A 21,784-nucleotide genomic window follows, 5' to 3' on the forward strand; every position below is an offset into this window, starting at 1 on the left:
TATAACAAGCTTCATTTGATCATGCTGCTTTGGTGAAGGACCTACTTTCCTTCACATGTAATATCAATTGGAAATATCATTTAGCAACCCAATCCCAAAACCTTTCCAACATCAAACCTGACACTGAACCCTACATTGAACAGTTCAGACCACGATCCCAACTGGATCCACCACCACTATCTCAAAATCATCCATTACAAGCCTTACAAGAATTCCGCACAGCCAGCACTGCTTCACAACCCTTCTTCAGGTCCCTATAACATGGCCCTAACATGTCCTCTGCAGAACTCCAGCCTCTACATTCCCTAAAAGCTGATGACTCCATCATTATTCTCCCAGCACACATACGATCTACCACTGTAGTACTTGACCAAAAGGAGTATGTTAGGGAAGGTCTACACCAGCTGTCTGACAGTGTCTGCCATCAAGATCCCATCCCTGTGATTCGAACTGATTCTTAAAACCTCAGGCCCCTCACAAGTACCACACCTCAATCCAAAGAACTTCTCACCTCATCCAAACTATGCACCCCCACCTTTTACCTTTTTCCTAAGATCCACAAATCCAATCATCCTGGCCATCCTATAATTGCTCGCTTCAAAGCATCCGCCTGATCAGCACCCACAAACCATAATACGATACCTCCCCCCCCCCCCCCTCCATTTCCTAGACCGTCTGAAATCCATGTCCATCCCACTCCCACCACACACCTTGCCTGTCACACCCCACGTACATGCTCTGTAAGCTGCTGAACATTTCCTCGGGCAGCACCCGCCTGATCCCAAACCTATGACATCCTTCCTACTCACCTCAATCAACTTTATACTTACTAACAACTACTTCACATTAGAGGAGCAGACATACAAAAAGGTCAGGGGTATGGCCATGGGAACCAGGATGGCTCCTTCCTAAGTCAACCTTTTCATGGGCTGCTTGGAGGGGGCTTTCCTGGGATCTGTAAGTCTTCAGCCTCTGGTTTGGTTTAGATACATTGGTGACATCTTTACCATAAGGATTCACGATGAGGCTGACCTATTAAAATTCCTGGAATCTCTGAATACCTTCTCCCAAATAAATTTCACGTTGTCCTACAGCGAATCCCATGTCACTTTCCTTGATGTTGATCTCATCCTCACCAAACACCAGCTACACACTTCCATCCACATTAAACCTACCAACAAACAACAGTACTTACATTCTGACAGTTGCCATCCTTTCCATGCCAAACGTTTCCTCCCATACAGCCTTGGCATCCGAGGCAAACGTATTTGTCCAGATGCAGACTCTTTACAGCAATACACTACCATTCTCACCTCAGCCTTCACTGCACGTGATTACCCCACCAGCCTACTTGAAAAGCAGATTTCCTGGGACATCGCATCCAATCCTAGTACAGCTGATCCCTCCTAAAAACAACTTCAGAGCACACCACTGATGACTCGGTATTATCCTGGTCTCGAATGAATAAATCAGCTACCTCGACAGGGCCATGACTTCCTCAAATCATGCCCTGAAATTAGATCCCTTCTGCCTGAAACTCTGCTCACCACACCTAGAATAGCTTTTCGTCGCTCTACCAATCTCTGCAACATTCTTGTCAGACCCTATGCTCCTTCTGCACCCATCTCCCTGGCCTGTCACTCCCACCCCTGTGATCATCCCCGCTGCAAGACTTGCCCTATGCACACTCCTACCACCACCTATAGCAGCCCTGTAACTGGCAAAACATATACCATCAGGGGGACAACCACCTGTAAAATGACACGTCATATACCAGCTGTTACGTAAACACTGTTTGGCCTTTTATGTCAGCATGACTACCACCAAATTATCAATTAGGACGAATGGACATAGGCAGAGGGTGTATACTGGTAACATGCAATATCCTGTTGCAGAGCATGCTCTGCAACATGACAATCATGACTTCAGTGTCTGTTTCACCACATGCCCCATCTGGATTCTTCTGCCAGACACCAGTTTCTCAGAATTCCACAGATGGGAACTAGTGTTACGTGCGCTTGGTTCTCACCACCCACACCTGACCTTAATTTACATTCTTCCATCTCAGCATTTCTTCACAGTAACTACTCTTTTCTTCACTCCGTTTTAGTTTTCTACATTTTTCACTGGCTTACCCATCTATTTTTCACTGCCACCCTTCCACCTCTTTTACGTACAATACACTTAGCTTTTAACTTTTATTAACTTAAGCATGTCATTTAAGCAGTAATCTCTGTCTAGCATATTACCCTGTCTTACACCTTTAAGCTCTCAGGTTTTCAAACCTCATCTGATGCAGTCCTCAACAATCAGTCTTTCCTTCTCAACCCATGCAGTAAATCTCCCCTGACCCAGGATTCTGGGTCACTTTCCCAAAATCTACCCCTTTTCCTAGACCTCTCCAGGCCTTCTCCTTCACTCCTCTTACTTCCCCTTCAACCCTTCTGCCTGTAAAAGCAGCCACTGGCTCTGAAAGTTTGTCTAATTACAACCTTCTTTTATGTGTGTGTTCTGCTGCCACTTGGTAAGTAGATTTTTTATTTATTCCATTAATTGACATTAGTAAGTACTATCACAAAGCCACTATACACTCATGGATCTTCTTACCAGATCAAGAATTGATGTGTTTTGACAATGCACAATTTAGATGCTTGTCTGAGTGCCCTGAAAGAGATACGACATGTACCCGTTGTTGGTTTCACTCTTAAGATGTCATTACTCAATCCCAAGGACTCGCCTTTCCACCACTGTGATTCCATGTAAATGGTAGTAAGCTCATAACATGTAACACAACATGGTGTGCCAAAGAGTCCAGTCTTTTTACTCACTTCTGATGATGCCTTTCTGCAAATCACTTCTGATGATGCCTTTCTGCAAATACCAAAATGCCATGGTTCTCTGTGAAAGGACACCTTTGCAATACCACTGCAAGTGAAGAAGGGAATCAGGTTCATTTAACAACTTGGATCACATAAGGGACAGCTTTAATATCATAAGAAGTTTGGATAAATAAAGCACTCCATTGCATGATCACATCTCATATGCACAAGGACTTCTAAGGATTACTTCAAAAGTAATGTACAGGACGGTAACACTGTGGAAAGAGTGACGCATTCAGAGTGCTTGCCAAGACAGTACAATGAAGAAGCATATTTTATCCATGTTAGTGTATAAAAGTGGTGACTGTGTGAAATGGATATTGTAGGCATCTCCAGTATGGTACAGTAGTGAATCAAAGAACATAAATTAAAATGTGGTATCAGAACTCAAGTTGTTTTGCAGAAAACTGATGGAGATGAGGCTGTAAATCACAATCCAAGTTACCACTGAGAACCTAATTTCAATACAATTCATGTTAGTGTAAAAAAAAAAAAAACAGCCCAAAGGTAGCCTCTGCAAAAGCATCAACTGATTATGGATCCGTGAAGCATATGGTGAACCACTTGCCGAAGGTTATCATGCAATATGTGAAGAATTTTCAACAGCAGCTGAGAAGTCACCAATATCCATGTTCCATATTTCGAAAATAGATTTTCATGAAAGGAAAAACTGTGTGCAAGGGGCTGCTCAGTGCCTAACAGCTGACCAGAAATAGAGATGCCTGGACACTACAATGGAGGAACTGAAAACCAATCAACTGTTGAGCGTAAAGCATTCCTTTAATGAAGGAAGTTGAGATGATATTGACTGTGACATGTTTGACAAGGATTTTTTCCTTCTCCAAGTCTAAAACCATCCGAATGGTTGCAGTTCAATGTAAAAAAACTGATTATCATTGTTTACGATTATTGAGGAATTGTAGTGTTGAGTTTGGGGCAACACAGAGCATGTGTAACTATAGCATTTCATTATGACTTATACTCAACACTGGCCGGAACATACATAGAAACCAGATGAAAAGTTGCAGGTTGACACACACAACAATGCACCCCCTCACATTATGCCCTCTGTGAGAAGTTTTTGGAAATTGTAGATACAAAAATTTATCGTGCACACCTAAAATTTGTCAAGTGGTCTTCAGACCTCCACTACTCACCCAAGCTGAAAAAGTTCATATGTGGACACTATTTTGTCTGACAATATGGACCCAAATAACAACATAATATTTGTTATTTCCCAGTGATGGTTCATTCAAGAGTGTACAAAGGAACTGAGGCCAGGGGAAGAAAATACGGTTATCAGATAATCGCACAAATTTGCCTGCTGATGGTGATCTCTGAATCGCTTGAAGTATGTTTGCTTTAGGTAATTAAAGCCAAAGAAAAAACATCTCTTTTTCCAGATGAATCATTATATTACAAACCAAAGTGTAGTGCTCTCTCTCTCTCTCTCTCTCTCTCTCTCTCTCTCTTCCTCCCACACACACACACACACACACACACACACACACACACAAAGGCTGTCACTATACTCATCCACTAAAAGTTTTTGGCATGGTTCTCGTATGCAATTACACATTGTGCTCATTGTTTAAAAGATAATGCAATAGAGATTTAAAATATATTCTGAAGTAAATTCTTCTTTGTACTCGAATATACCACAACCAATTCCAGTTTCTGAATTATCAGTGTTAATGAGGTATTGGAGCCTATGATGAGGGCAGCAGTCTGAACCACAAATGCTCTGTGAGAATCCAAATCATTTTTATGAAGATTCTTTCAGTTGACAATAAACAGTGGTTATGAATCCTAGTAATTATCGAACAGAAAATAGTCTGTAACACATCATCACATGTTAACTGACTGCTACAGCAATTACAACCACCTGCTGCTTGTCTGTTACCTCATGGCAAATAGAACACAGCAAGTCACAATGGCCTTGCTGAACTGCATGCCATGCACTTTTTAGTCATGCTGCTCGTGCATTTTGTTTTAAATTTTCTTCAATGTAGCAATCAAGGCAACTCGTCCTAGTGGCATAGAGGAGTTTTAATCCATGGACAGTGCTCATCATTCATAGCTCAAGCAAATAAAAGTAGAAGTAGCACAAATAAAATTAAGAGAGATAGAATACTTCTAAGAGACTCAAAATCTGTATGAAAAAACAAAGGTTAGGGTTATTCACCTCATTACTGGCAAGGTCATTAGAAACAGTCAAAAACTGGTTTATGTGCAAGCCTTCTTTCATTGGGTGCATTTTGTGAAACACTGCAATAATTATACAAGAATATGTCTTAGTTTTGTCCGTGTTTTATTGCTTTGTAGCTGAGATTTTTAGCAGTTGCACTGTAACAACTCTAGAAAATAATTTGAAAGTCTGATTACTAATAAAAAGATTTTTGTGGTTTATGTCATTAACAGATGTGTGTTCCAGTACACTGATAGATACTCAGTTAAATCTCAAACAGAATCTTGAGGGCTAACACTTACTACTAATGACCTGAAAGAGCATCACAAAGAAAATATGAAAACAACTGCTCATCAGAGGAAGACCTACATAAAGATGGAAACTCACAGGCAATCTCAAAAGAACAAACAAAGACCTTTTGAGTGAAAGGCTGCTATATAATTACCATCAGCTGGTTTCTGTTAAGAAAGAAATATTAGGGTACAACATCTCATCAGAAAAAAAAATCATTAGAAATCATGCACAACTTAGACTGGGTCCTTTTCAAATGAACCATCGAGAAACCACAGAAAAAAACTAAATCTGGACCAATAGATAAGGCTTCAAAATCTAGATTTCATGAACGTGAGTCCAGTCTCTTTACCACAGCAAAACAGCAAACGATTTCTGTTAGAAAGATTAGAATGGTATTTCCTGAGCCCAAATGAAACAGCAGACGACCACCTGCCCATTTGCCTGTAAGTCTCTCGCTTGTAAATGAAGTAGATGCACCTAGCGTGATATACTTCAGTATCATTTTACTGAACTCATAATATAAGAATAGGTAGAGTGCACATGTACAAGAAATTGGAATAAAGACCACACCTTTCAGTGTCAAGATTCAGTAAAAGTGCTTATAACAATATACAGGCTTTCAGCCAGAAATGGTTTAACTTTGTAAGAAAATTTAATGGAATACTAATAAGTCTTAATGCAATAACTGAGAAGTAATTGTATGTGAAAATTTAAATACTGATTTTTGTCCTACAGTTCTAATCTGGGTTATTTACAGTTGCTAATGTCCAGTTTTGACTGGATCCCAATAGTAGCATTCTGAACAAAAATCAAAACTCATTTTGCACAAAAGGGATAAATTATTTTGAAAATTAACTGTCTTATATGAAATAGATGTTAGCCACATAATACATGATTATATATCATGATGGTCAGGTGGCACCAGTAGAGCTCCCTATCAATCAGGTTCAACTAAGAAGGGAAACAATGATTTAATAAAACCATAAATGCTAATTCAGTTTGGTATTCAGAGAGTATTTAAGGATGAATGATGGGAAGAGGTTTATCAAGGGAACACAGTAGATGAGACATTTAATTATTTCCAAAATATTCTTATGGTACTCTGAATAGGCCAGAAACAAAAGCAATAGATACTGAAAGAAATTGGGGTTAACATCTAAAAAAAGAAAAAGTATCTTGTGTCTGAAGAAAGTGTTTTATTTAGGGCATATGATTAACTCCAATCAAGACTGAAAGATACACTATAATTGATACTGCAGTACTATTCACTGTGTCACCAAAAACACCAAACACCATGTACCACATACAAAACTTTCAAGAACAAAGAAGAGATACTACTACATACTTCAGCCTTTTAGGAAAGACATCTCGGCTGGGTGAATGATTATAAAGGCAACTCGGAGGTTGCACTATTACATCATTTACTGAAACACCAACACAGCACGAAGAATTAGTTCTTTCCAGTGAGCAAATATTTTTTGTGATCTTTTTCAGAGGTGAGTTGAAAACCAGTAAACAATGGTGAACTCTGCATTGCCTGTCTAAATAAATCTAATGGCTCAGCTTTTGGTCTCTGTACTTTCTGCTAATGTTAGAAAGAATTCATTGAACTTAGTGGCCAACGATTTCAATTTAACTTTATCTGTCAAGCACTACTGCTTTCAGTGACTGGGTACATTATTTGCTTTCCAGAAGTTATTCATATTATGCCTAATATTGCTCATGCAGTTTCATCAATAGGTCTCAAAGGCCGTATTTGTGGATGAAGTGGGATCAAGGTGCCCACAAGTTACAGAATCTGCTAGTGATTCTGGTACATAAATATTCAGTCAGATCTTGATGAGATTTCAAAGTGGTGCAGAGATTGGCAACTTGCTTTAAATGTTCACAAATGTAAAATTGTGCACTTTACAAATCGAAAAATGTAGTATCATATGGCTATAATATCAATGAGTCACTGTTAGAATCAGCCAACTCATACAAATACCTGTGTGTAACACTTCATAGGAATATGAAATGGACCGATCACATAAGTTCAGTTATGGGTAAAGCAGGTGGACACTTCGGTTTATTGTTAGAATACTGGGGAAGTGTAATCAATCTACAAAGGTGATTGCTTACACATCACTTGTGTGACCAGTTTTAGGATATTGCTCAAGGATGTGGGACCCATACCAGATAGGCCTAACAGGGGATATTGAAAGCATACAGAGAAGGGCACCACAAATGGTTTGTTTAATCTGTGGGAGAGTATCACAGAGATGTTAAAGGAATAGAACTGGAAGACTCTTGAAGAGAGACGAAACTATCCAGGAATATACTACAATCCCCTACGACTTGCTCACACAGGGATCATTAAGATAAGATTAGAATAATTACTGCACTAATAAACAGTACAATGGAACATACCCTTTTCCATGCACCTCAAGGTGGTTTGCAGAGTATAAACATTTTAACTTTGTAAAAAGAACAACCAGGTAGCCCTAGTGATATGACATTTCCATGGTTTTAAAATTTGTCATTTGTTATTGTTAAAACAAGGGCAGTTCATATTAGTTATGTAGTTTATTACAGCTTTAACAAAGCAAATTGATCCTTTCCAGCTGTTATGTTTCTCTCCTCCTCCCCCCCCCCTCCCCCCCTCCCAAACTAGTATTAATTTTTTCCAAATTCTGTGATATCTTAGTGTGCACATTATATTTTAAAAAATCTTGATATCGACTCAGGGCTTATATCCAAGTTATCTTTATTACGTATTACAATCCTTTGGTTATCAGGAGTTGGTGAACTATCTAGTTTGTCTAAAAACCATGCTAATTACATAACATCAGTAATTTTAGATTTCATTGCCATTGTTCATATGTAAATATATACCTGGTATCATACATCCTGATTACTGACTTCCTAGTAAAGCATATCAAAAAGGTATATAAATAAGTGAAGTATCCTTACAGCCAATGAGGAAAACATGTCGGCAACTGTTGCACTCATTTAGTTTCAGAGTAATTAGCTTCCTTAGTAAAGCATATTTAGACAAACTAGCCAACATAATCCAATAGAAATTCTTTTGGTATCTAAAAGTTCTCATTCTAACAAATCTTCTTCCCCTGTTCAGTTACTCAGAAATGCAAAGCTTTAATTGCAATTTGTGAAAATCTAGTAAACAATAACAACTTTAGTTCTAATTACTGTAGTTTTATAAAATAGGCTTGTTGGGAGTCATTTTAGGCCAGTCTGCAGTGAGTTTCAATGGAGCAACATCTGTGAATATGTCCAAATTACAGGAGAATGTATTGCAGATAAGTCAGTACAAGTTACAAGTCAGAAAATGTACCACAAGTTACACAGATTTTGTGTCTTGGAGTTTATTTAATAATTCAGTGACTGTTTTAAATGATTAATCATACTGTGAACGTGTAATTATTATCATGGACTGTATCAAACTTCAAACTTTAATAACAATCACTGAATGTCCACATGGTTTTTGTATTTATATGGCTGTTAAATTTCAAGCGCATCAATTCAAGAACTTCCCCCATGAACCATGGACCTTGCCGTTGGTGGGGAGGCTTGCGTGCCTCAGCGATACAGATGGCTGTACCGTAGATGCAACCACAACGGAGGGGTATCTGTTGAGAGGCCAGACAAACATGTGGTTCCTGAAGAGGGGCAGCAGCCTTTTCAGTAGTTGCAGGGGCAACAGTCTGGATGATTGACTGATCTGGCCTTGTAACATTAACCAAAACGGCCTTGCTGTGCTGGTACTGCGAACGGCTGAAAGCAAGGGGAAACTACAGCCGTAATTTTTCCCGAGGACATGCAGCTTTACTTTATGATAAAATGATGATAGCGTCCTCTTGGGTAAAATATTCCGGAGGTAAAATAGTCCCCCATTCGGATATCCGGGTGGGGACTACTCAAGAGGACGTCATTATCAGGAGAAAGAAAACTGGCATTCTACGGATCGGAGCGTGGAATGTCAGATCCCTTAATCGGGCAGGTAGGTTAGAAAATTTAAAAAGGGAAATGGATAGGTTAAAGTTAGATATAGTGGGAATTAGTGAAGTTCGGTGGCAGGAGGAACAAGACTTTTGGTCAGGTGATTACAGGGTTATAAATACAAAATCAAATAGGGGTAATGCAGGAGTAGGTTTAATAATGAATAAAAAAATAGGAGTGTGGGTTAGCTACTATAAACAGCATAGTGAACGCATTATTGTGGCCAAGATAGACACAAAGCCCATGCCTACTACAGTAGTACAAGTTTATATGCCAACTACCTCTGCAGGTGATGAAGACATTGATGAAATGTATGACGAGATAAAAGAAATTATTCAGGTAGTGAAGGGAGACGAAAATTTAATAGTCATGGGTGACTGGAATTCGTCAGTAGGAAAAGGGAGAGAAGGAAACATAGTAGGTGAATATGGATTGGGGGGAAGAAATGAAAGAGGAAGCCACCTTGTAGAATTTTGCACAGAGCATAACTTAATCATAGCTAACACTTGGTTCAAGAATCATAAAAGAAGGTTGTATACCTCGAAGAATCCTGGAGATACTAATAGGTATCAGATAGATTATATAATGGTAAGACAGAGATTTAGGAACCAGGTTTTAAATTGTAAGACATTTCCAGGGGCAGATGTGGATTCTGACCACAATCTATTGGTTATGAACTGCAGATTGAAACTGAAGAAACTGCAAAAAGGTGGGAATTTAAGGAGATGGGACCTGGATAAACTGAAAGAACCAGAGGTTGTAGAGAGTTTCAGGGAGAGCATAAGGGAACAATTGACAGGAATGGGGGAAAGAAATACAGTAGAAGAAGAATGGGTAGCTCTGAGGGATGAAGCAGTGAAGGCAGCAGAGGATCAAGTAGGTAAAAAGACGAGGGCTAATAGAAATCCTTGGGTAACAGAAGAAATATTGAATTTAATTGATGAAAGGAGAAAATATAAAAATGCAGTAAATGAAGCAGGAAAAAGGGAATACAAACGTCTCAAAAATGAGATCGACAGAAAGTGCAAAATGGCTAAGCAGGGATGGCTAGAGGACAAATGTAAGGACGTAGAGGCTTGTCTCACTAGGGGTAAGATAGATACTGCCTACAGGAAAATTAAAGAGACCTTTGGAGAGAAGAGAACCACTTGTATGAATATCAAGAGCTCAGATGGCAACCCAGTTCTAAGCAAAGAAGGGAAGGCAGAAAGGTGGAAGGAGTATATAGAGGGTTTATACAAGGGCGATGTACTTGAGGACAGTATTAAGGAAATGGAAGAGGATGTAGATGAAGATGGAATGGGAGATAAGATACTGTGTGAGGAGTTTGACAGAGCACTGAAAGACCTGAGTCGAAACAAGGCCCCGGGAGTAGACAACATTCCATTAGAACTACTGATGGCCTTGGGAGAGCCAGTCATGACAAAACTCTACCATCTGGTGAGCAAGATGTATGAGACAGGCGAAATACCCACAGACTTCAAGAAGAATATAATAATTCCAATACCAAAGAAAGCAGGTGTTGACAGATGTGAAAATTACCGAACTATCAGTTTAATAAGTCACAGCTGCAAAATACTAACGCGAATTCTTTACAGACGAATGGAAAAACTGGTAGAAGCGGACCTAGGGGAAGATCAGTTTGGATTCCGTAGAAATGTTGGAACACGTGAGGCAATACTAACCTTACGACTTATCTTAGAAGAAAGATTAAGAAAAGGCAAACCTACGTTTCTAGCATTTGTAGACTTAGAGAATGCTTTTGACAACGTTAACTGGAATACTCTCTTTCAAATTCTGAAGGTGGCAGGGGTAAAATACAGGGAGCGAAAGGCTATTTACAATTTGTACAGAAACCAGATGGCAGTTATAAGAGTCGAGGGGCATGAAAGGGAAGCAGTGGTTGGGAAAGGAGTGAGACAGGGTTGTAGCCTCTCCCCGGTGTTATTCAATCTGTATATTGAGCAAGCAGTAAAGGAAACAAAAGAAAAATTCGGAGTAGGTATTAAAATTCATGGAGAAGAAGTAAAAACTTTGAGGTTCGCCGATGACATTGTAATTCTGTCAGAGACAGCAAAGGACTTGGAAGAGCAGTTGAACGGAATGGACAGTGTCTTGAAAGGAGGATATAAGATGAACATCAACAAAAACAAAACAAGGATAATGGAATGTAGTCAAATTAAATCGGGTGATGCTGAGGGGATTAGATTAGGAAATGAGACACTTAAAGTAGTAAAGGAGTTTTGCTATTTAGGGAGTAAAATAACTGATGATGGTCGAAGTAGAGAGGATATAAAATGTAGACTGGCAATGGCAAGGAAAGCGTTTCTGAAGAAGAGAAATTTGTTAACATCGAGTATAGATTTAAGTATTTGTATGGAGTGTAGCCATGTATGGAAGTGAAACATGGACGATAACCAGTTTGGACAAGAAGAGAATAGAAGCTTTCGAAATGTGGTGCTACAGAAGAATGCTGAAGATAAGGTGGGTAGATCACGTAACTAATGAGGAGGTATTGAATTGGATTGGGGAGAAGAGAAGTTTGTGGCACAACTTGACTAGAAGAAGGGATCGGTTGGTAGGACATGTTTTGAGGCATCAAGGGATCACAAATTTAGCATTGGAGGGCAGCGTGGAGGGTAAAAATCGTAGAGGGAGACCAAGAGATCAATACACTAAGCAGATTCAGAAGGATGTAGTAGGTTGCAGTAGGTACTGGGAGATGAAGAAGCTTGCACAGGATAGAGTAGCATGGAGAGCTGCATCAAACCAGTCTCAGGACTGAAGACCACAACAACAACAACAATTCAAGAACTTTATTCTGTGACTGCGTTAATTATACAACAATGTGAAAAAATGCAGCACCAAAAAATAATTAAGAGTAATGAAATTTCTGGAATACATTTGTCTACATAAAATATTTAAGTGATTCACATCGCAAGTTCACATGTATAAGTGTGAGATAAGCCACTGCAAATGTGAAATGCTGGTACATCAATAACATGTGTAACCACCAAAATGTTGCATGCAAGCATGCAAACGTGCATGCATTGTGTTGTACAGGTGCCGGTTGTCACTTTGTGGGATGGAGTGCCATACTTGTTGCACTTGGTCATCATTACATCAACGGTTAATGCCATTTGTGGATGACACTGGAGTTGTCGTCCAATGATGTCCCATATGTGCTCAACTGGAGACAGATCTGGTAATCGAGCAGGCCAAGGCAACATGTCGACACACTGTAGAGAGTGCTGCATTACAACAGCAATATGTGTGTGAGCGTTATCCTGTCGGAAAACACCCCTGGAATGCTGTTCGTGAATGGCAGCACAACAGGTTGAATCACCAGACTGACGTACAAATTTGCAGTCAGGGTGTGTGGGATGACCATGAGAGTGATCCTGCTGTTGTACGAAATCACACTCCAGACCATAGCTCAAGGTGTAGCTCCAGTGTGTCTAGAATGCAGACAGGTTTGATGCAGGCCCTCAATTGGTCTCCTTCTAACCAACATGCGGCCCTCACTGGTACTAAGGCAGAATCAGGTTTCATCAGAAAACAGAACAGACCTCCACCCTGCTCTCCAATGAGCTATCGCTTGACACCACTGAAGTCACAAATGGCGGTGGTTTGGGGTCAGTGTAAAGCACACTACAGGGAGTCTGGCTCGGAGTTGTCGTTGAAGTAACTGATTTGTCACAGTTTGTTATGTTGCTGTGGTAACAAATGCTGCTCAAATTGCTCCTGCAGATGCAGTATGATGCACCAGAGCCATACACCGAACATGATGGTCTTCTCTCTAAGTAGTGCCATGTAGCCGTTTGGAGCTCAGTCTTCTTGCATCCGTACATTCTCGTGACCACCACTGCCAGCGATCGTGTACGGTGGCTACATTCCTGCCAAGTCTTTCTCCAATATCACAGAAGGAACATCCAGCTTCTTGTAGCCCTATTACACAACCTCATTCAAACTCACTGAGATGTTGTTAATGGTGTATTTGTCATCTTAAAGGCACTCTTGACTAACATCAACTCATAATGCAAACCTGATTTTCATCCTCAGAGTGTACTAGTCCCACTCCTACATGACTGGTGCAAAATATGAATAGATATAATCTTTTAGATGTAGGAACACGCATACCAATGTTTGGTTGTGTCACATAACTCCTTCTTGGTGTTGATTTTTTTCTTTTTATGTCAGTGTATATGTTTGCCACATGAGAGTTGTCATGACACATCACATCAGCATTAGGTTAGGTTAGACTGAAAAATCACATTATTGGACATTGGTTGAGCATAATATTTGGTTATATGATTATCCATATTGTAATTATAATAGATGACGTTAAATCTGGGTTCACTGAGTAATCAAAGAACACGTAAAGTGTTTGAACTGCATATCTGGTACAGACTAAATCACAGGCAATAGGCTACTTTTAACAACCACTTTTCAGCCAGATCTGACAGAGGTGCAGCTACCGAAGGCACATTTGTATAAGTAACAGTTACACCCCACAATGTAATGTTCCTTTCTATTTATTTCAGTTATTTTGTGGCTCCTGGATTTGAGTACAGGAGATTTACATACAGAATATGCTTCATTACAAAATAACCCCGCTCACGTTTGTAATAAGAATATTTGCCTCTTATACTTTTAAAATATTGAGGTATGTCAATTAAAATCTGGAAAATGTCACATTGAAACAATAACAGTACAAATCAATGTTACTTCAGTTTATAATCCTTTTAGCATGTAAAACACTTCCTAACAATGTCTAGGCTCAGCCACTCTTGAATCAACAATTAAGCTCATTTCACATTTATATTGAAGTAACCATTGATGCATTCCGTCTTCCACATTAACAGGTAAGCACCGATCATGGAAGACTTCTTCAATTATGTCTTGAAAACGATACGTTCCACCATGGAAGTTACTGATTAACAAACACAATGCTGTTTGAACCATAACTTTCAAAACTTATCCTGCATGCCTGTCCATGAATAAAGCTGAATCATTAAGGCTCGATTACTCTGCGATTCGACACAATACTTTCAAATTATAATCATACTTCCTGATAAATCCTTCAGGCAAATTACCCATGATACAACTATGTGAGAGCGTTCTGTACGTAATCGCAACAATGACTCCCCTCCACACTAGTACTGGATATGAACTGTAGTACTCAGGCACTGTTGACATTAAAGGTGAAACAGTGCTCCCAATAGAGCATATGCGCACTCAGTTTCGAAAATTCCAGTAGCCAGTGACGAGTAAGGACAACAATATCACTAAATCGTAACGTCAAAGACAGCAGTACAGCTTAACTACAGTGAGCATTTAAAGAACTAGTGCTGGAAATTTCGCACAAATATTTTTGTCGGGTGACTTTTTTATAATTCTCCTGAAGGCCTAAATCAAGCATAATGCTGAAATTGTTTAGTCAAACTTTTGGTAATTAATCTCTTTTAGAAAATACTGTCTACAAGGGGTTTGCAGAATTCTGCTGTGGTTGTGCTTCCCTTAACAATTAATTTCAATGAAAATCGACCAAAATCAATTACTATTCCATGAAAACATCAATGCTGTGCATAACATGACAGGGAGGGAGAGGGGGGGGGGAAGGGGGGGAGGGCGGGGGGGAAGGAGGGAGGGAGGGAGGGAGGGAGAGAGAGAGAGAGAGAGAGAGAGAGAGAGAGAGAGAGAGAGATGTGGCTTACTGTGACATACATGCATCCTTAGGCATACTGAAAACTGTAGAATACTAAAATTTGCATCAGCATTTAGCTACGAAAAAGATCTGTTTTCACAGACTCTGCATAATTTGACGTAAGTTTAAAGACATGGTCAAGTCAATTTGTCTAAGGAGAGGTTAAAAATTTGAATAAGGAAATCCAAAATCCATAGACAATTGCAAGAGGACCTAAAACATGGCCACCCTTACTGTTAAGTGACTAACCAGGGAAACAGTACCAGTTGCAGGTTGCCCATCTAATCACTTCCAAAGGCAACAAAATTTTGCTTTTCAATATTTTATATTATTATCAATCAAATCTGAAATTTTAAAATACTGTCATAATCTATTCCCTACGAAAAATAACCTTATGGTAAAGGTTTAACACAGCAAGCCAAGTATTACCATTAGAAACTATCCATACATGCTGAGGCAGCATAACTCGTGATGTGTAAATTACCCATGCTTCATTCATCCATTATTTGAGAATGAGGGCACTAAAACCTTACACATCATTTCAACTCTTTTCGAAACACTTTCATGCCAACACTTCCCACTATATGATGAAAGGAATAAAGTTTATCACTTACTACATTTTCACTGTTCATGCAGTAAAACCTCAAGCATGAGGCACAATGTTTCAATTTATTACTTCTCTAGTATTAAACCTCTTTGTGAAACATTTTGCTGATTGTATGCACATCACTGAATGTACCAGCACAATTATATGATTGTACAAAACACAATTCAGAAAATATAATGTCATAAACATTGAAATGTGAGAAATGGATGTTTTATACACAGAAGTCAGATTCTTTAGAGTTTTGGAAAAAAATGTAAAAGGGGGAGGGGTATTTTTACTGGTATTCATATAAACTCAAACTAAAAAGATGTCAGCTGTTTGATTGTTCCAAGGTGAATAAAGACCAACAAAATTGGTATTTTCATGAAGCATTTTGAAAAGTTTCTTTTGTTACACTGAATATGTCACAATCACTGCTTTACAGGAGTGACGAGAAGTTAATGGTGTGTGGTATACAGGAATTTATTTTCCACAACTCATTGGTGAAATCAAGAAAACAACAAGAAAGGTAACATCATTCTTCTTAACAATGCCAGATGTCACACACGAAGTCAATCACTCGAATTAATGTCTCATCACCCAAGTCCCCTGATTTATTGCCTCACATCTCTTTTTGTTCCCTCGTATCAAACAAACAATCAGTACATAGTGATAAGCACCTTTTCCAGAAGCTGTTGAATACTTTGCAAAACAATGTTTTTGAGATTCCTACAATGGACTGGAAAAAATGTTTCCAGAATGGTTTGAGAGCGTGCAAAAATGTATACATTTTAAAAGTGAATATTTACAGAAACAAAAACAGGTTTATACAAAAACAGTACCTTTCCTTTCATTGTTTTTGTAAATAAAGGTGCAATGAAAGGAAGAGAGAGTGAAGACAGAGAGACCAGGGAGTAGGACAAGACTGTGGTGATGGTGAGCTTTCTCTGCTGCAAGCAGGGCAACTGATACACAATTTAGTAGAAGGTGTGGGTTACAGTTGCAGAAAGGTCCACCGATGACACTTGCATGATCTGGGTCCTTATTCCTCCACAGATTTAAAGCCTTTTCTCCTATCCGTTAAACCTATTCCTCTTTAGCAGCATGACACCTCTGTGGATGTTGACCTCCAACTCTCCAATGGTATCACAAAAAATCTCCATATATATAATAACTACCAACAGCTAACAACACCTCCGCACTGATAACTGCCATCCAGTTCACATTAAAAAGTCTCTCCCCTGGAGCCTAGACATCTCTCTAAAATCACACACAATTCCTCATCCCACATGCTGAAGCTCTCGCTACGGCCGTCACACGCGTGCACCACTCTCAAAAACTATTCGACAAATAAATTTCCTATGTAATACCCATATTTCTTCAGCCAGCAGCACTAATTAGCTGCAAATGAGAACACTTTTGATAGCCAATATCGTGAAGGACTGAAACACCACCGAAGCACACTTGCGCATTCTGCCACTGCAGTGTTTGTACCTGGTGCCAGTGACGGCTGGGCGAAGCAAGTGCACTGCCGTCACATGCAGCCAGCGCCCTGGCCAGCAAATATAAACACGTCGGGCTGCTGTCAGCGGGGCCTCTTCCACTCGCATCTTCTCCGAGGTATGCAAATGTTCTCGAGTCACATCAGTTCTGTGCCAGTGTACATTAAGTTGTCAGTGGCAGGTTTTTACACTTGGGCAGCTAATAGTTGTGTTAATATTTCTCTAACTTTGTCAGTATTCAGTGTGCAGTTATCAGCCTATGTAATTTTTGTGCATGTAGTGGCTGTCAATAAAGAATGTCGGTGCAGCAGTTTTGGCAACAAGCTAGCTCGTTTTGCATGTGTCTTTTGAGAGTTACACAGATATGATGTTGTTTCAGTTGTTACAACAACAGCATCAAACAGCTTGAGCAATAACAGCAGTCGTCAGACTTGATTCGTCAATTATTTACAAATTCCTGGGGGCACTGGCTCCCAGCCACTGCTGCATACACCAAACCCCCACAAGATTCATTATAGTCCCACTACTCATCATGCTGATGCAGATGTGCTGCCACAATTCCCCATTGACTCTAACCCAGAATTTGACAAAAAAGAAGTTACTTTATCAGTGTTGGATCTTGTGAATTCCACAGCCTTTAATGATGGTCGGTGAATGACACAATTTTTGGCTGGGTGTCAGTCATCAACCACTAAAACAGAAGTTGCGTGCTTCCAAATCAATGATTATGTGCATCAGGCATCAGAAAAGCTCCCAATGAGAACAAAGTGCATAGAGAAAACTAACCAGAAAGATCCAGTGCTCCATCAGGTGTCCCATTTTGGGCCAAATGGTTGGCCCAAATGGCTGCCTTCTACAGGCCCGCACCACAATTTTTTCCTTCTTAGGTATTGCCTGGCGCTGGTTGATGGAACACTCCTCCTTAGTAGGATCCAGATGAAGTCCGCATTGTCATCCCAGCATTCCTGGACTCTTGTGCTTCTCCACTGTCTCCACTGAGGCATAACCCACATGAAAATGCTAGTGAGCCACTTGTCTGCTGGCCTGAATTGATTTGGTGATTGAAAAGTTTGTCCGTAGGTGCAATCTGTGTGCTGAGCAACAGGAAGCCCCCCCCCCCCCCCCCAACTTTTGATTTGTGGCCCACTCCCAATCAGCCGTGGGACTGCTCCACATAACTTTTGCAGGTTCTTTCTGTCATTCCATGGTGTTAGTAGTGGTAGATGGGGTGTCAAATTACCCATACATCTTGTGCACATGCTCTGCCTCTGCAGAAGCTACTGTGCAGGCTCGTGATGCAGAGTTTTGCAACTGAAGGATTGCCACAGATGATCGTCCACAATATTGGCCCACAGTTTGCCTAGGCATTGTTCCACGATTTCTGCATCCAGAACGGTATCACTCAACGGCAGACACACTTGCCAATATGGCACTGCCTCTGCTCCTCAGCACCTACAGAACCAACCACTGAACGGCCACAGTCCAACGGAGGTTCTCTGTAGCCGACAACCCTAAATTCTGCTACACTGCTGCAGCCTGTGGCACAGACGCACTTTTCACGATATGCTGTGAGCGATCCAGTCCATATGTTCACCTTCGGTTGGCAGCCAGGACAGTTGCCGGCTGTGGTTCAGCAAATGCACGATTAGTAAATGGTCACAGTGGATGTCATTAGGGCATCACTCTCCCACCATTGAAATCAACTGTGGCCTTATTGGGGGAAAAACCTGCCACAGCTGCAGCGGACACTGTCCAAGGGACCTCCTGCAGGCACTACACCCTCCCCGAGACCCGAGCTCGATCCTTGGACGTGCCAGTAGGCATGACAACGTCGAGATAGAGCTGCTGCCTGCCCTGGGCCCTTGACCGGTGTCTGACAGAAAATTCCTGGATGCTGCCCACTCGTCGGAGCACCGGGTGGATGTTCCCCTCTCACTGCTGCTTCCATCTCTCACTGCCATAGGTCCACAAAGCACCCACGTGTGAGCTCATCAATGCGGCCAGCGCACCATCGTTCGGGCCACTTGCACATACACACCCTGCCTAGATGGAGACAGCTGAAGGCCAATCCCCACTAGGTGATCCCTCTTCGGATGCTTACGAGCTGATGGAAACCGACACAGTAACCATGCAGCTGCCATCGCACCACTGCTGTCGTCGACACCGGGTCACCTGGCCGGATCTGGTGGCTTCTTCACCTTTGTCGACCTTCCACCAGAAGTGATCCAGCTGGTGTGGTCTTCCTTTCTCACACGTCAGTGCCAGTGGGGGCAGCTCTGCAGAAGAGTGGAGGAATGTGGCAGCACGCTGCGCAATCTGCCAATGCAGCATTTGTATCTGGCACCAGCAGCAGTCAGGGGAAAGCAAGGGCACCACCATCACTGGCAGGCAGCCAGCGCACTGACTGGCTAATACTGACATGACGGGCCTCTCCCAGTGGTGCCTCATCCACTTGCATCTTTCTCCACTGTACAAAAACATACTCAAGTCAGACCAGCTCTGTGCCGAAGTGCAATCATTCAGTTGTTGGTGATTGGTCTCTGTACTTGGACAGTTAATATTTGTGTTAATGTTTCTCTGATCTTGTCAATATTTGGCTTACAGTTATCAGCTGACATATTTTTTGTGTATTTAGAGGCTGTCAATAAAGAGTGTAGATACAACAAGCAGTATAACCGCACCTCCCACCATGCTCACCAGCACTAATTTCTATCCACTTCTCTTATCCATCAAATTCCCCTTCCCTCCTCCTCCTCATTATCCACTCCATCCACCACATTCACGCTAGTCAGATTGTGATTCGAAGACAATGTAAATATATATCTGTATGTGTGTGTGTGTGTGTGTGTGTGTGTGTGTGTGTGTGTGTGTGCATTCACAATGCATCCTCTGGAAACCACACAGGTGCAATGACGTAAAAAGTATAAGTATTGTGAGGCAGGTGGATTGTGCTACATCAATTGCTGCTAAAGATGACATTGTTCCAGAAGAAGAATGGGGCAGGACCACAGATCTCCCAGAAAATGTAACATTCCAAAACTTCATTTCTTGTGGTGATGATATCCTTACCTCCATACTGAAATGAATATACGTGATATACGTGAAGCGCTTGTGAAGAAGACTGTGAGGTAGAAACTGGTGGTGGTGGTGGTGATAATGAACAAGAAGAAGAAGAAGAAGAATATAAGTAGAAAAAGATGGAGAAGAAGAAGAGGTCATTGCAAAAGTGTCGTAGCTGCTGTGCAAGGAGCTGATACCATTAGGAAACACTTTTCCTCTTTTGGGTATTGTATGAACGAAAGTTCTTGTTGAATGTAGAAGCTTTTGGATTAAAGGAGACCACTCACTGAAAATCAGAGGCATTGAGTTGTCGATCAGCGTGCATGTGCCCACACACACACACACACACACACACACACACACACACACAAGGACAAGACAAGCAATTCTTCTTATTAAAAGCAAGTGATACGTGTAAAGTGTGATTTTATATCACCAAAACATGCTTGGATTACAATTCCAGGTCACTTGTCCTGTGTGCTTGGGGAAAACCCCCCATTTAAGGAAAACCTCTGTTTAAGGAAAAAATATTTGGGAACCCATCGATTCATTAAAAATGGATTTTACTATAATTATAGAATACTCCTTTTGGAAAAAAAAAGAGTATTTCAAAGATTATACTGATATGGACACACAATTTTTAAAGGATGTTAAAAATGTTATTAGATTAATTAGCTATACATATTGCTACAGGTGGCTTAAACATATTAAAGACAGCAGAAATCTCACACAATACTTGGAAGAAGCTCATGAGGAGAGTGTCAATGCAGTGATTTGCAGGGTTCACTGGTTAAAATTGCAAAATGTTCATACTGATGAACACATCAGAATACAATCATGCAGTGTCATTTTAATGACCCAACTTCACACGAAAATCAAACAATGGAAAATCCAGGATGGAATAATGACAATATTATGAAAACAGAAGATTCCTACACACCATACTGAAGAGACATTGAGTCACAGGCAAGCACAACAAAAAAAGGTTATACATTTAAACTTTCGGCCACAAGGCCTTCTTCTAAAGTAGACGGCGCGCGCGCGCGCACACACACACACACACACACACACACACACACACACACACGACCACTGTCTCTGGCCTCAGCCAGAGTGTGTGTTTTCTACTTTAGAAGAAGGCCTTTTGGATGAAAACTTAACTGTACAGTAGTCTTTCTGTTGTGCCTGTCTGTGACTCAACATCTCCTCTACATGATGAGTAGCAAGCTATCCTTTTCAAAATATTGTCATTGAACAGTAAAATCTGTTGAACAGGACAAAACTGTCATATTCTATAGGAGAAAGGTGTCCTCAGTTAATGCAATCATGTATGAACTGAGGAGACATCAACGTGCTGGTGACTAAGTCCCTTTAAATGGAAAGGCACTGTGCATCAAAAGCTCATATACCATAAAGTAAACAAAGTACTTCACCACAGGATTTTAGCTTGTTTAGAAGAAGCTGTGCACAGGAAAACATTTAGGGTGTGTAAGAATCAACTGTCAGAGTTAAATCACTACATACTGGTTTATACATCACACAACAACATACTGTTTCATACATCACTTC

At 40.6% G+C, this 21,784-nt stretch overlaps 1 protein-coding gene across 1 annotated transcript in view; it reads right to left on the reverse strand.

Annotated features, from left to right (window-relative positions):
* Positions 1 to 21,784, reverse strand: part of LOC126195249 (uncharacterized) — a 245,445-nt gene that overhangs the window by 110,256 nt on the left and 113,405 nt on the right. The gene's annotated exons all lie outside the window — the stretch shown is intronic.

This window comes from Schistocerca nitens, chromosome 7 (assembly GCF_023898315.1).
Source record: "Schistocerca nitens isolate TAMUIC-IGC-003100 chromosome 7, iqSchNite1.1, whole genome shotgun sequence".
Taxonomy (NCBI): Eukaryota; Metazoa; Arthropoda; class Insecta; order Orthoptera; family Acrididae; genus Schistocerca; species Schistocerca nitens.